Below are 14,204 nucleotides of genomic sequence, written 5' to 3' on the forward strand. Positions count from 1 at the left end.
TAGTGGAGTGAGCTGTAATTCTTTCAGGAGGCTGCTGTCCAGCAGTCTCATAGGCTAAACGTATTATGCTACGAAGCCAAAAAGAGAGAGAGGTAGCAGAAGCTTTTTGACCTCTCCTCTGTCCAGAATAAACGACAAACAGGGAAGAAGTTTGGCGAAAATCTTTAGTTGCCTGCAAGTAGAACTTGAGGGCACGAACTACATCCAGATTGTGTAGAAGACGTTCCTTCTTTGAAGAAGGATTTGGACACAAGGATGGAACAACAATCTCTTGATTGATATTCCTGTTAGTGACTACCTTAGGTAAGAACCCAGGTTTAGTACGCAGAACTACCTTGTCTGAGTGAAAAATCAGATAAGGAGAATCACAATGTAAGGCTGATAACTCAGAGACTCTTCGAGCCGAGGAAATAGCCATTAAAAACAGAACTTTCCAAGATAACAATTTTATATCAATGGAATGAAGGGGTTCAAACGGAACTCCCTGTAAAACGTTAAGAACTAAGTTTAAACTCCATGGCGGAGCAACAGCTTTAAACACAGGCTTGATCCTAGCTAAAGCCTGACAAAAGGCCTGGACGTCTGGATTTTCTGACAGACGCCTGTGTAACAAGATGGACAGAGCTGAAATCTGTCCCTTTAAAGAACTAGCTGATAGACCCTTTTCTAAACCTTCTTGTAGAAAGGACAATATCCTAGCGATCCTAACCTTACTCCAAGAGTAACCTTTGGATTCGCACCAGTATAGGTATTTACGCCATATTTTATGGTAAATCCTTCTGGTAACAGGCTTCCTAGCCTGTATCAGGGTATCAATAACCGACTCAGAAAAACCACGTTTTGATAAAATCAAGCGTTCAATTTCCAAGCAGTCAGCTTCAGAGAAGTTAGATTTTGATGTTTGAATGGACCCTGTATCAGAAGGTCCTGTCTTAGAGGTAGAGACCAAGGCGGACAGGATGACATGTCCACTAGATCTGCATACCAAGTCCTGCGTGGCCATGCAGGCGCTATTAGAATTACTGATGCTCTCTCCTGTTTGATTTTGGCAATCAATCGAGGAAGCAGCGGGAAGGGTGGAAACACATAAGCCATCCCGAAGTTCCAAGGTGCTGTCAAAGCATCTATCAGAACTGCTTCCGGATCCCTGGATCTGGACCCGTAGCGAGGAAGTTTGGCGTTCTGGCGAGACGCCATGAGATCTATCTCTGGTTTGCCCCAACGCCGAAGTATTTGGGCAAAGACCTCCGGATGAAGTTCCCACTCCCCCGGATGAAAAGTCTGGCGACTCAAGAAATCCGCCTCCCAGTTCTCCACTCCCGGGATGTGGATTGCTGACAGGTGGCAAGAGTGAGACTCTGCCCAGCGAATTATCTTTGATACTTCCATCATTGCTAGGGAGCTTCTTGTCCCTCCCTGATGGTTGATGTAAGCTACAGTCGTGATGTTGTCCGACTGAAACCTGATGAACCCCCGAGTTGTTAACTGGGGCCAAGCCAGAAGGGCATTGAGAACCGCTCTCAATTCCAGAATGTTTATTGGCAGGAGACTCTCCTCCTGATTCCATAGTCCCTGAGCCTTCAGAGAATTCCAGACAGCGCCCCAACCTAGTAGGCTGGCGTCTGTTGTTACAATTGTCCAGTCTGGCCTGCTGAATGGCATCCCCCTGGACAGGTGTGGCCGATAAAGCCACCATAGAAGAGAATTTCTGGTCTCTTGATTTAGATTCAGAGTAGGGGACAAATCTGAATAATCCCCGTTCCACTGACTTAGCATGCATAATTGCAGCGGTCTGAGATGTAGGCGTGCAAAAGGTACTATGTCCATTGCCGCTACCATTAAGCCGATCACCTCCATGCATTGAGCTACTGACGGGTGTTGAATGGAATGAAGGACACGGCATGCATTTTGAAGCTTTGTTAACCTGTCTTCTGTCAGGTAAATCTTCATTTCTACAGAATCTATAAGAGTCCCCAAGAATGGAACTCTTGTGAGAGGAAAGAGAGAACTCTTCTTTTCGTTCACTTTCCATCCATGCGACCTTAGAAATGCCAGAACTAACTCTGTATGAGACTTGGCAGTTTGAAAGCTTGAAGCTTGTATTAGAATGTCGTCTAGGTACGGAGCTACCGAAATCCCTCGCGGTCTTAGTACCGCCAGAAGGGCACCCAGAACCTTTGTGAAGATTCTTGGAGCCGTAGCCAATCCGAATGGAAGAGCTACAAACTGGTAGTGCCTGTCTAAGAAGGCAAACCTTAGATACCGGTGATGATCTTTGTGGATCGGAATGTGAAGGTAAGCATCCTTTAAATCCACAGTGGTCATGTACTGACCCTCTTGGATCATGGGTAAAATTGTCCGAATAGTTTCCATTTTGAACGATGGAACTCTTAGGAATTTGTTTAGAATCTTTAAATCTAAGATTGGCCTGAAAGTTCCCTCTTTTTTGGGAACCACAAACAGGTTTGAGTAGAACCCTTGTCCTTGTTCCGACCGCGGAACCGGATGGATCACTCCCATTAATAACAGATCTTGTACGCAGCGTAGAAACGCTTCTTTCTTTATCTGGTTTGTTGACAACCTTGACAGATGAAATCTCCCTCTTGGGGGAGATAATTTGAAGTCTAGAAGGTATCCCTGAGATATGATCTCTAGTGCCCAGGGATCCTGAACATCTCTTGCCCAGGCCTGGGCGAAGAGAGAGAGTCTGCCCCCCACTAGATCCGGTCCCGGATCGGGGGCTCTCGGTTCATGCTGTCTTTGGGGCAGCAGCAGGTTTCCTGGCCTGCTTGCTCTTGTTCCAGGCCTGGTTAGGCTTCCAGCCTTGCCTGTAACGAGCAACAGCTCCTTCCTGTTTTGGTGCAGTGGAGGTTGATGCTGCTCCTGTTTTGAAATTCCGAAAGGGACGAAAATTAGACTGTCTAGCCTTAGCTTTGGCTTTGTCTTGGGGTAGGGCGTGGCCCTTACCTCCTGTAATGTCAGCGATAATTTCTTTCAAACCGGGCCCAAATAAAGACTGCCCCTTGAAAGGTATATTAAGTAATTTGGACTTAGAAGTAACATCTGCTGACCAGGATTTTAGCCACAGCGCCCTACGTGCCTGTATGGCGAATCCTGAGTTCTTAGCCGTAAGTTTGGTTAAATGTACTACGGCCTCCGAAATGAAAGAATTAGCTAGTTTAAGGACTCTAAGCCTGTCCGTAATGTCGTCTAGCGTAGATGAACTAAGGTTCTCTTCCAGCGACTCAATCCAAAATGCTGCCGCAGCCGTAATCGGCGCGATACATGCAAGGGGTTGCAATATAAAACCTTGTTGAACAAACATTTTCTTAAGGTAACCCTCTAATTTTTTATCCATTGGATCTGAGAAAGCACAGCTATCCTCTACCGGGATAGTGGTACGCTTAGCTAAAGTAGAAACTGCTCCCTCCACCTTGGGGACCGTTTGCCATAAGTCCCGAGTGGTGGCGTCTATTGGAAACATCTTTCTAAATATTGGAGGGGGAGAGAACGGCACACCGGGTCTATCCCACTCCTTAGTAACAATTTCAGTTAGTCTCTTAGGTATAGGAAAAACTTCAGTACTCGCCGGTACCGCAAAGTATTTATCCAACCTGCACAGTTTCTCTGGTATTGCAACGGTGTTACAATCGTTGAGAGCTGCTAAGACCTCCCCTAGTAATACACGGAGGTTCTCCAATTTAAATTTAAAATTTGAAATATCTGAGTCCAATCTGTTTGGATCAGAACCGTCACCCACAGAATGAAGCTCTCCGTCCTCATGCTCTGCGAGCTGTGACGCAGTATCAGACATGGCCCTAGCATTGTCAGCGCACTCTGTTCTCACCCCAGAGTGATCACGCTTGCCTCTTAGTTCTGGTAATTTAGACAAAACTTCAGTCATAACAGTAGCCATATCTTGTAATGTTATCTGTAATGGCCGCCCAGATGTACTAGGCGCCATAATATCACGCACCTCCCGGGCGGGAGATGCAGGTACTGCCGCGTGAGGCGAGTTAGTCGGCATAACTCTCCCCTCGCTGTTTGGTGAAATTTGTTCACATTGTACAGATTGACTTTTATTTAAAGTAGCATCAATACAGTTAGTACATAAATTTCTATTGGGCTCCACCTTGGCATTGGAACAAATGACACAGATATCTTCCTCTGAGTCAGACATGTTTAACACACTAGCAAAAAACTTACAACTTGGTTATAATCTTTTTTAGCAAAAACGTACTGTGCCTCAAAGAGGTACTAAACGATTAAATGACAGTTGAATAATGAACTGAAAAACAGTTATAGCATCAAACTTTAAAACAACACAACTTTTAGCAAAGGTTTGTTCCCATTAGTAAAATAACAATAATTAAATTTGACATAAAAAATACAAAGCAACGTTTTTATTCACAGTCACTATAAGAATTCTCACAGCTCTGCTGAGAGAATTTACCTCCCTTCAAAGAAGTTTGAAGACCCCTGAGATCTGTCAGAGATGAACCGGATCATGCAGGAAATATAAAAGTAACTGACTGGAATTTTTTGATGCGTAGCAAAGAGCGCCAAAAACGGCCCCTCCCTCTCCCACACAGCAGTGAAGAGAAACGAAACTGTCACAAATAAAAGCAAAAAAGGCTGCCAAGTGGAAAATAATGCCCAAATATTTATTCACACAGTACCTCAGCAATGTAAACGATTCTACATTCCAGCAAAAACGTTTAACATGATAAATAGTTATTAAAAGGATTAGTGACCTTTAACAGAGTAGTTCCGGTGAAATACCATCCCCAGAATACTGAAGTGTATACATACATGTCATTTTAACGGTATGGCAGGATTTTCTCATCAATTCCATTCAGAAAATAAAAACTGCTACATACCTCAATGCAGATTCATCTGCCCGCTGTCCCCTGATCTGAAGCCTTTACCTCCCTCAGATGGCCGAGAACAGCAATATGATCTTAACAACTCCGGTTAAAATCATAGTAAAAAACTCTGGCAGATTCTTCCTCAAACTCTGCCAGAGAAGTAATAACACGCTCCGGTGCTATTGTAAAATAACAAACTTTTGATTGAAGTCATAAAAACTAAGTATAATCACCATAGTCCTCTCACACATCCTATCTAGTCGTTGGGTGCAAGAGAATGACTGGGACTGACGTAGAGGGGGGGAGCTATATGCAGCTCTGCTGGGTGAATCCTCTTGCATTTCCTGTTGGGGAGGAGTTATATCCCAGAAGTAATGATGACCCGTGGACTGATCACACATAACAGAAGAAAATGCTATTTTCGGCAGAAACTTTCTGCGACCGAAATTTCGGTGCATGCCTAATTTATATACACACACACACATATATATATTTAAATACACACACACCTATATATATATACACACACACACACATACATATTTATATACACACACATATATATTTAAATAAACACACACACACACACATATATTTATACACACACACGCACACACATATATTTATATATACACACATATATATTTAAATACACACACACACACACCTATATATACACACACACACATACATATTTATATATACACACATATATATTTAAATAAACGCACACACACATATATTTATACACACACACACACACATATATTTATATATACACACACATATATATTTATATACACACACACATATATATTTATATACAATGAGGAAAAAGGAAATGCTGAGTCTCTCAGTAGGTCGAAAAGAGTTTATTCAGGAGCAGGCTTCTACTAGGAACACAAGGTAAGCTCCTATCTGTATATATATTATACATTATATATATTATATATATATTTATATAAACACACACATATATATATATATATATATATATATACACACACACATATATATTTAAATACACACACACATACATATACACACACACACATATATATATATATATATATATATATATATTTATATACACACACATACAAATACACATTTATATACAGACACATATATTTATATACACACACACATATATATTTAAATACACACACACATATATTTATATATACACAAACATATATATTTATATACACACACATATATATTTAAATTCACACACATACACATATATATATATATATATATGCACACACACACACACACACACACACATATATATTTAAATATACACACACACACACACACACATATATATATATATATATATTTATATACACACACATATATATTTATATATACACGCACACACATATATTTATATACACACACATATATATTTATATATACAAGCACACACACATATATTTATATACACACACATATATATTTATATATACACGCACACACACATATATTTATATACACACACATATATATTTAAATACACACATATATATTTATACACACACACACACATATATATGTAAACACACACACAATACAGGGGTTTAAAAAGTTGCCCAAGAGCTAGTGGTCCCATGAAATTTCTTAGTGGTCCGACTTTTTTTTAACTCTAAATTTTCACAGTGTCATACGTAAACTTGTATTACGCCGTTAATACTCTTCTAATATACATTTTTTATTACAAATTAAACACTCTTTGTATACAATTATACACTCATAAATATTTTAAACTTATTCTCATACCTAAAAAGAGAATATTCTTGTTCACATGGCAGCAAGCTGAGGCAGGAATAATTGCACACATACATATATAGCCAGGGATATACACACACTCAGATACATACGCGCGCACACACACACAAACATCTCTCACACAAGCTCTCTTTTACACACTCACACAAACTAACTCTCACACACTCTTACAAATAAGACTCACACACACTTTTAAACACTCTGTCACACGGGTTCTCTCACATATAGGGGTATATTTATCAATGTGTGAGCGGACATGATACGAAGTAGCGTATCATGTCCGCTGCACATCGATAAATGCCAACAGCATACGCTGTCGGCATTTATCATCGCACCAGCAGTTCTTGTGAACTGCTGGTGCAATGCCGCCCTCTGCAGATTCATGGCCAATTGGCCGCTAGCAGGGGGTGTCAATCAACCCGATCGTATTCGATCGGGTTGATTTCTGTCCGCGGCCTCAGAGCAGGCGGACAAGTTATGGAGTAGCGGTCTTTAGATAAATATGCCCCTTAGTCTCACTTTCACACACACACATCCTATTGCTCCCTCTCTCATATTCTCACTAACACTCACACAAACACACACAATTGTTTTGCTATGGAGGTGGCACATTTATTACTATAGCACCCCTACTTCTTAAAGGCACTAACAGCCAGACCTTTACAAGGTAGTTTTTTTTACATATCCTACGCTACAGCAGGACAAGGAGAATGATAAATAAGAAAAGTAGGAATAAGTAAATATGATACCCTCTGACATCTCCACTGTGCAGCTAGGGTACTAGCTAAGGTTGCAAAAAAAACCCCAAAAAACCTAAGGCCTAGATTTGGAGTTTGGCGGTAGAAGGGCTGTTAATGCTCCGTGGGTTTTTTTCTGGCCGCACCATAAAATTAACTCTGGTATCGAGAGTTCAAACAAATGCTGCGTTAGGCTTCAAAAAAGGAGCGTAGAGCATTTTTACCGCAAATGCAACTCTCGATACCAGAGTTGCTTACGGACGCGGCCAGCCTCAAAAACGTGCTCGTGCATGATTCTCCCATAGGAAACAATGGGACTGTTTGAGCTGAAAAAAAACCTAACACCTGCAAAAAAGCAGCGTTCAGCTCCTAACGCAGCCCCATTGTTTCCTATGGGGAAACACTTCCTACGTCTGCACCTAACACTCTAACATGTACCCCGAGTCTAAACACCCCTAACCTTACACTTATTAACCCCTATTCTGCCGCCCCCGCTATCGCTGACCCCTGCATATTTTTTTTAACCCCTAATCTGCCGCTCCGTTAACCGCCGCAACCTACGTTATCCCTATGTACCCCTAATCTGCTGCCCCTAACACCGCCGACCCCTATATTATATTTATTAACCCCTAATCTGCCCCCCTCAACGTCGCCGACACCTGCCTACACTTATTAACCCCTAATCTGCCGAGCGGACCTGAGCGCTACTATAATAAAGTTATTAACCCCTAATCCGCCTCACTAACCCTATCATAAATAGTATTAACCCCTAATCTGCCCTCCCTAACATCGCCGACACCTACCTTCAATTATTAACCCCTAATCTGCCGAGCGGACCTCACCGCTATTCTAATAAATGTATTAACCCCTAAAGCTAAGTCTAACCCTAACACTAACACCCCCCTAACTTAAATATAATTTACATCTAATGAAATAAATTAACTCTTATTAAATAACTTATTCCTATTTAAAGCTAAATACTTACCTGTAAAATAAATCCTAATATAGCTACAATATAAATTATAATTATATTATAGCTATTTTAGGATTAATATTTATTTTACAGGCAACTTTGTAATTATTTTAACCAGGTACAATAGCTATTAAATAGTTAAGAACTATTTAATAGTTACCTAGTTAAAATAATAACAAATTTACCTGTAAAATAAATCCTAACCTAAGATATAATTAAACCTAACACTACCCTATCAATACATTAATTAAATAAACTACCTACAATTACCTACAATTAACCTAACACTACACTATCAATAAATTAATTAAACACAATTCCTACAAATAAATACAATTAAAAAACTAGCTAAAGTACAAAAAATAAAAAAGAACTAAGTTACAAAAAATAAAAAAATATTTACAAACATAAGAAAAATATTACAACAATTTTAAACTAATTACACCTACTCTAAGCCCCCTAATAAAATAACAAAGCCCCCCAAAATAAAAAATTCCCTACCCTATTCTAAATTAAAAAAGTTACAAGCTCTTTTACCTTACCAGCCCTGAACAGGGCCCTTTGCGGGGCATGCCCCAAGAATTTCAGCTCTTTTGCCTGTAAAAAAAAACATACCATACCCCCCCCCAACATTACAACCCACCACCCACATACCCCTAATCTAACCCAAACCCCCCTTAAAGAAACCTAACACTAAGCCCCTGAAGATCTTCCTACCTTGTCTTCACCATCCAGGTATCACCGATCCGTCCTGCTCCAACATCTTCATCCAACCCAAGCGGGGGTTGGCGATCCATCATCCGGTGGCTGAAGAGGTCCAGAAGAGGCTCCAAAGTCTTCCTCCTATCCGGCAAGAAGAGGACATCCGGACCGGCAAACATCTTCTCCAAGCGGCATCTTCGATCTTCTTCCATCCGGTGCGGAGCGGGTCCATCTTGAAGCAGGCGACGCGGATCCATCCTCTTCTTCCGTTGTCTCCCGACGAATGACGGTTCCTTTAAGGGACGTCATCCAAGATGGCGTCCCTCGAATTCCGATTGGCTGATAGGATTCTATCAGCCAATCGGAATTAAGGTAGGAATTTTCTGATTGGCTGATGGAATCAGCCAATCAGAATCAAGTTCAATCCGATTGGCTGATCCAATCAGCCAATCAGATTGAGCTCGCATTCTATTGGCTGATCGGAACAGCCAATAGAATGCGAGCTCAATCTGATTGGCTGATTGGATCAGCCAATCGGATTGAACTTGATTCTGATTGGCTGATTCCATCAGCCAATCAGAAAATTCCTACCTTAATTCCGATTGGCTGATAGAATCCTATCAGCCAATCGGAATTCGAGGGACGCCATCTTGGATGACGTCCCTTAAAGGAACCGTCATTCGTCGGGAGACAACGGAAGAAGAGGATGGATCCGCGTCGCCTGCTTCAAGATGGACCCGCTCCGCACCGGATGGAAGAAGATCGAAGATGCCGCTTGGAGAAGATGTTTGCCGGTCCGGATGTCCTCTTCTTGCCGGATAGGAGGAAGACTTTGGAGCCTCTTCTGGACCTCTTCAGCCACCGGATGATGGATCGCCAACCCCCGCTTGGGTTGGATGAAGATGTTGGAGCCAGGACGGATCGGTGATACCTGGATGGTGAAGACAAGGTAGGAAGATCTTCAGGGGCTTAGTGTTAGGTTTCTTTAAGGGGGGTTTGGGTTAGATTAGGGGTATGTGGGTGGTGGGTTGTAATGTTGGGGGGGGGTATGGTATGTTTTTTTTTACAGGCAAAAGAGCTGAAATTCTTGGGGCATGCCCTGCAAAGGGCCCTGTTCAGGGCTGGTAAGGTAAAAGAGCTTGTAACTTTTTTAATTTAGAATAGGGTAGGGAATTTTTTATTTTGGGGGGCTTTGTTATTTTATTAGGGGGCTTAGAGTAGGTGTAATTAGTTTAAAATTGTTGTAATATTTTTCTTATGTTTGTAAATATTTTTTTATTTTTTGTAACTTAGTTCTTTTTTATTTTTTGTACTTTAGCTAGTTTATTTAATTGTATTTATTTGTAGGAATTGTGTTTAATTAATTTATTGATAGTGTAGTGTTAGGTTAATTGTAGGTAATTGTAGGTAGTTTATTTAATTAATGTATTGATAGGGTAGTGTTAGGTTTAATTATATCTTAGGTTAGGATTTATTTTACAGGTAAATTTGTTATTATTTTAACTAGGTAACTATTAAATAGTTCTTAACTATTTAATAGCTATTGTACCTGTTTAAAATAATTACAAAGTTGCCTGTAAAATAAATATTAATCCTAAAATAGCTATAATATAATTATAATTTATATTGTAGCTATATTAGGATTTATTTTACAGGTAAGTATTTAGCTTTAAATAGGAATCATTTATTTAATAAGAGTTAATTTATTTCGTTAGATGTAAATTATATTTAAGTTAGGGGGGTGTTAGTGTTAGGGTTAGACTTAGCTTTAGGGGTTAATCCATTTATTATAGTAGCGATGAGCTCCGGTCGTCAGATTAGGGGTTAATAATTGAAGGTAGGTGTCGGCGATGTTAGGGAGGGCAGATTAGGGGTTAATACTATTTATGATAGGGTTAGTGAGGCGGGTTAGGGGTTAATAACTTTATTATAGTAGCGGTGCGGTCCGCTCGGCAGATTAGGGGTTAATAAGTGTAGGCAGGTGTCGGCGACGTTGAGGGGGGCAGATTAGGGGTTAATAAATATAATATAGGGTTCGGCGGTGTTAGGGGCAGCAGATTAGGGGTACATAGGGATAACGTAGGTGGCGGCGCTTTGCGGTCGGAAGATTAGGGGTTAATTATTTTAAGTAGCTGGCGGCGACGTTGTGGGGGGCAGGTTAGGGGTTAATAAATGTAATACAGGGGTCGGCGGGGTTAGGGGCAGCAGATTAGGGGTACATAAGTATAACGTAGGTGGCGGTCGGCAGATTAGGGGTTAAAATATTTTAATTGAGTGGCGGCGATGTGGGGGGAGCTCGGTTTAGGGGTACATAGGTAGTTTATGGGTGTTAGTGTACTTATGTACCCCTAATCTGCACAGTAGTTAAGAGCTTTATAAACCGGCGTTAGCCCAGAAAGCTCTTAACTCCTGCTATTTTCAGGCGGCTGGAGGTTTGTCGTTAGAGCTCTAACGCTCACTTCAGAAACGACTCTAAATACCGGCGTTAGGAAGATCCCATTGAAAAGATAGGATACGCAAATGGCGTAGGGGGATCTGCGGTATGGAAAAGTCGCGGCTGAAAAGTGAGCGTTAGACCCTTTAATCACTGACTCCAAATACCAGCGGGCGGCCAAAACCAGCGTTAGGAGCCTCTAACGCTGGTTTTGACGGCTACCGCCGAACTCCAAATCTAGGCCTAAGACATTAAAGTGTAGAACCCACCTCTACTATAGACAAACTTTTAACCATCATCTTTTTCAGGCAATGCATATTTTATACGGACCAGATTAGGGGATTCATTCTGCATGTAACATTAAAGACACTTTATCCCCCTATCATTTGGGAATATTGAGAAGTGCAGTGTTACTGGGAGCAAAGTGCAACAGCCTCTACAATGACTTTATTTGTTATTTAAAAATTGTTGTGTGGGGCAGTATTAGAAAAAGTAGTAGTAACATAATATGAGAAAAACATAATTTAAAATGGTTCCAGCAGCATATAAATGTAACCACGTTTTAATAAATTGCAGCTTATGCTGTATAAAATACATATACAAACTAAAACAAATATTTTCTGTTGACCACTTAACTTATAAAGTGTGCACAAATGCTGAGAGTTTACCCTTTTACCACCCATCCTGACTGACTTGCTTATCATTCAGCCAGAGTGGAGTAGCTGTACAATAATGTAAAGTTTATTTGAAATATTACAGGGCATTATTTATTTTTACATAATTAAAAAAAAACTTAAATTATATATGTTTTGCTGGCACATCATTTTTGTTGCCAGTATATATATAAAAAATCAACATGGCTTAGCCTGTCAGAAATATAGGGGGAATCTTCTGTTTTTAAGGCACTTTCTACATGATGTGGATTGTTTTAACATGTTAAGCATTTTCATATTTTAAGAAAACAGAAATCTACATGTTGAGAATAGCAGAATATTTTTCTAAGTCGTCCCAAGAAATTTCAAGGTCATCCAGGACCACTGGACCACTGGGTTTTTCAACCCCTGTATATATATATATATATATATATATATATATATATATATATATATATATTTCACCATACCTATGTTGTATGATGAACCAGAAAAAAAACACAATTTTCCAGAGGTTTTTACAGCAAACTCAAGCAAAATGATACATTACATTGTAATGTTATTATTATTGTATGTGTGCTTAAACTTTCTGTTGCATGTAAGAGGTACTACGTTTTTTTTAATTTTATGTCATTGGTCCTCAAGAAGATCTTTTTATTTAATTTGGTGGGTCACTGAGTAGATCAGCAATGCAATACTGGCAGCTAATTACATAAAATTAAGCTGCTCAGGTTTCATATATCAAGTACAAGTTGAAATAACATGCAGGTTTGTGCTCAATAGAGAAAGGTGATACAATGTATATATGAGCCAAATGACGTGTACAATACCATACAATCACAAACAGTGAGCCCAGTATAAACACCTGAGTAAAGCAAGGCCACCTAGCTGCTGATTGGTGATTGGTGGCTGCACATATATACCTTTGTCATTGGCTCACTTAATGTGCTCAACTAGCACTTAGTATTGCATTGCTGCTCCTTCAACAAAGGACACCATGATAATGAAGCTAATAAGATAATAGAAGTACATTTGAAAAGTTAAAAACTGTATTCTCTAAATCATGAAATTAATGTTTAGGGTTTTCGTGTCCCTTTAATCCTTAGGGTCAGATGATCAGACATTTTTCAGTATAGAGAGAAATTACGCTAAATCTTTTTTTGAGCATTAGATTGTGATGTGTCTTCTCCTCATCCAGTAGCTAAATAGTGAGATAAACAGTAAACAATCTACAATTTGCTTTCTTACCTCTGAGACCTCGCTGCAATAATGAGATGTTTTTAGATAATCTCGCTAGACCAGAGACCTTTATAGGATCAGGCCCTTGAACAAGTCTGCTTTAACAATATCTAAATTTTGTTTCCGCTGTGACACCTTCCTAACATGCAAAAAATAAACTATCTGCAGTAAGACACCAGATATCTAAACACAGATGCTGAATTTCACTGTAGAACGTAAAGAAATACACAACACTTTGGTTTTAGATTATTTTTCCACGTTTCGCTGTGTATGTCTGATTTGCATACTGTTTCTTTCTCGCTTAATAAAACAAAGAAAACGGCGTCATTTTGTAGTTAAACAAACTGCAGATGATGTGTCAAAGGACAAATCTGATTAAATTGATTGGTATTCTATCTCCGCTATATATGTTACTGCATAATTACCCTCACACCCTCTGCTATGGGTATGCTCATTAACTGCATGTCAGTTTAACTCGTCTGCTGCCAATAAGGTCGCCACTGGACGTGCTAATTAGCAGAGCTCAGAAACTAAAGCTGCTATTACTGATGTTAAATGATCATTTATTTCCAATCAGTTTCCCAAACACTTAGAAGCAATTTTTCCATAACAGATCATTTATTTATATATTTACTTTATTTCTTGACTTAATACTGTCCCCACACGTAAAATACCAGTTAGGTGGTAACAGAGGCGGACCAAGGGCCCTGAATGTAGGAAGCCTCGTCAGTGGCATCTCCAAGGCTACTGGTGTGCTGCCCATTCTCCCAATCACAGCCGTTAAATGACTGAGCTGCTCTAGTG

The 14,204-nt window shown here is 39.9% G+C and overlaps 1 protein-coding gene across 1 annotated transcript in view; it reads right to left on the reverse strand.

Moving 5' to 3' along the window:
* MYO1G (myosin IG) overlaps window positions 1-14,204 on the reverse strand; it is a 793,301-nt gene that overhangs the window by 164,744 nt on the left and 614,353 nt on the right. The gene's annotated exons all lie outside the window — the stretch shown is intronic.

This window comes from Bombina bombina, chromosome 5 (assembly GCF_027579735.1).
Source record: "Bombina bombina isolate aBomBom1 chromosome 5, aBomBom1.pri, whole genome shotgun sequence".
In the NCBI taxonomy this organism is placed as follows: Eukaryota; Metazoa; Chordata; class Amphibia; order Anura; family Bombinatoridae; genus Bombina; species Bombina bombina.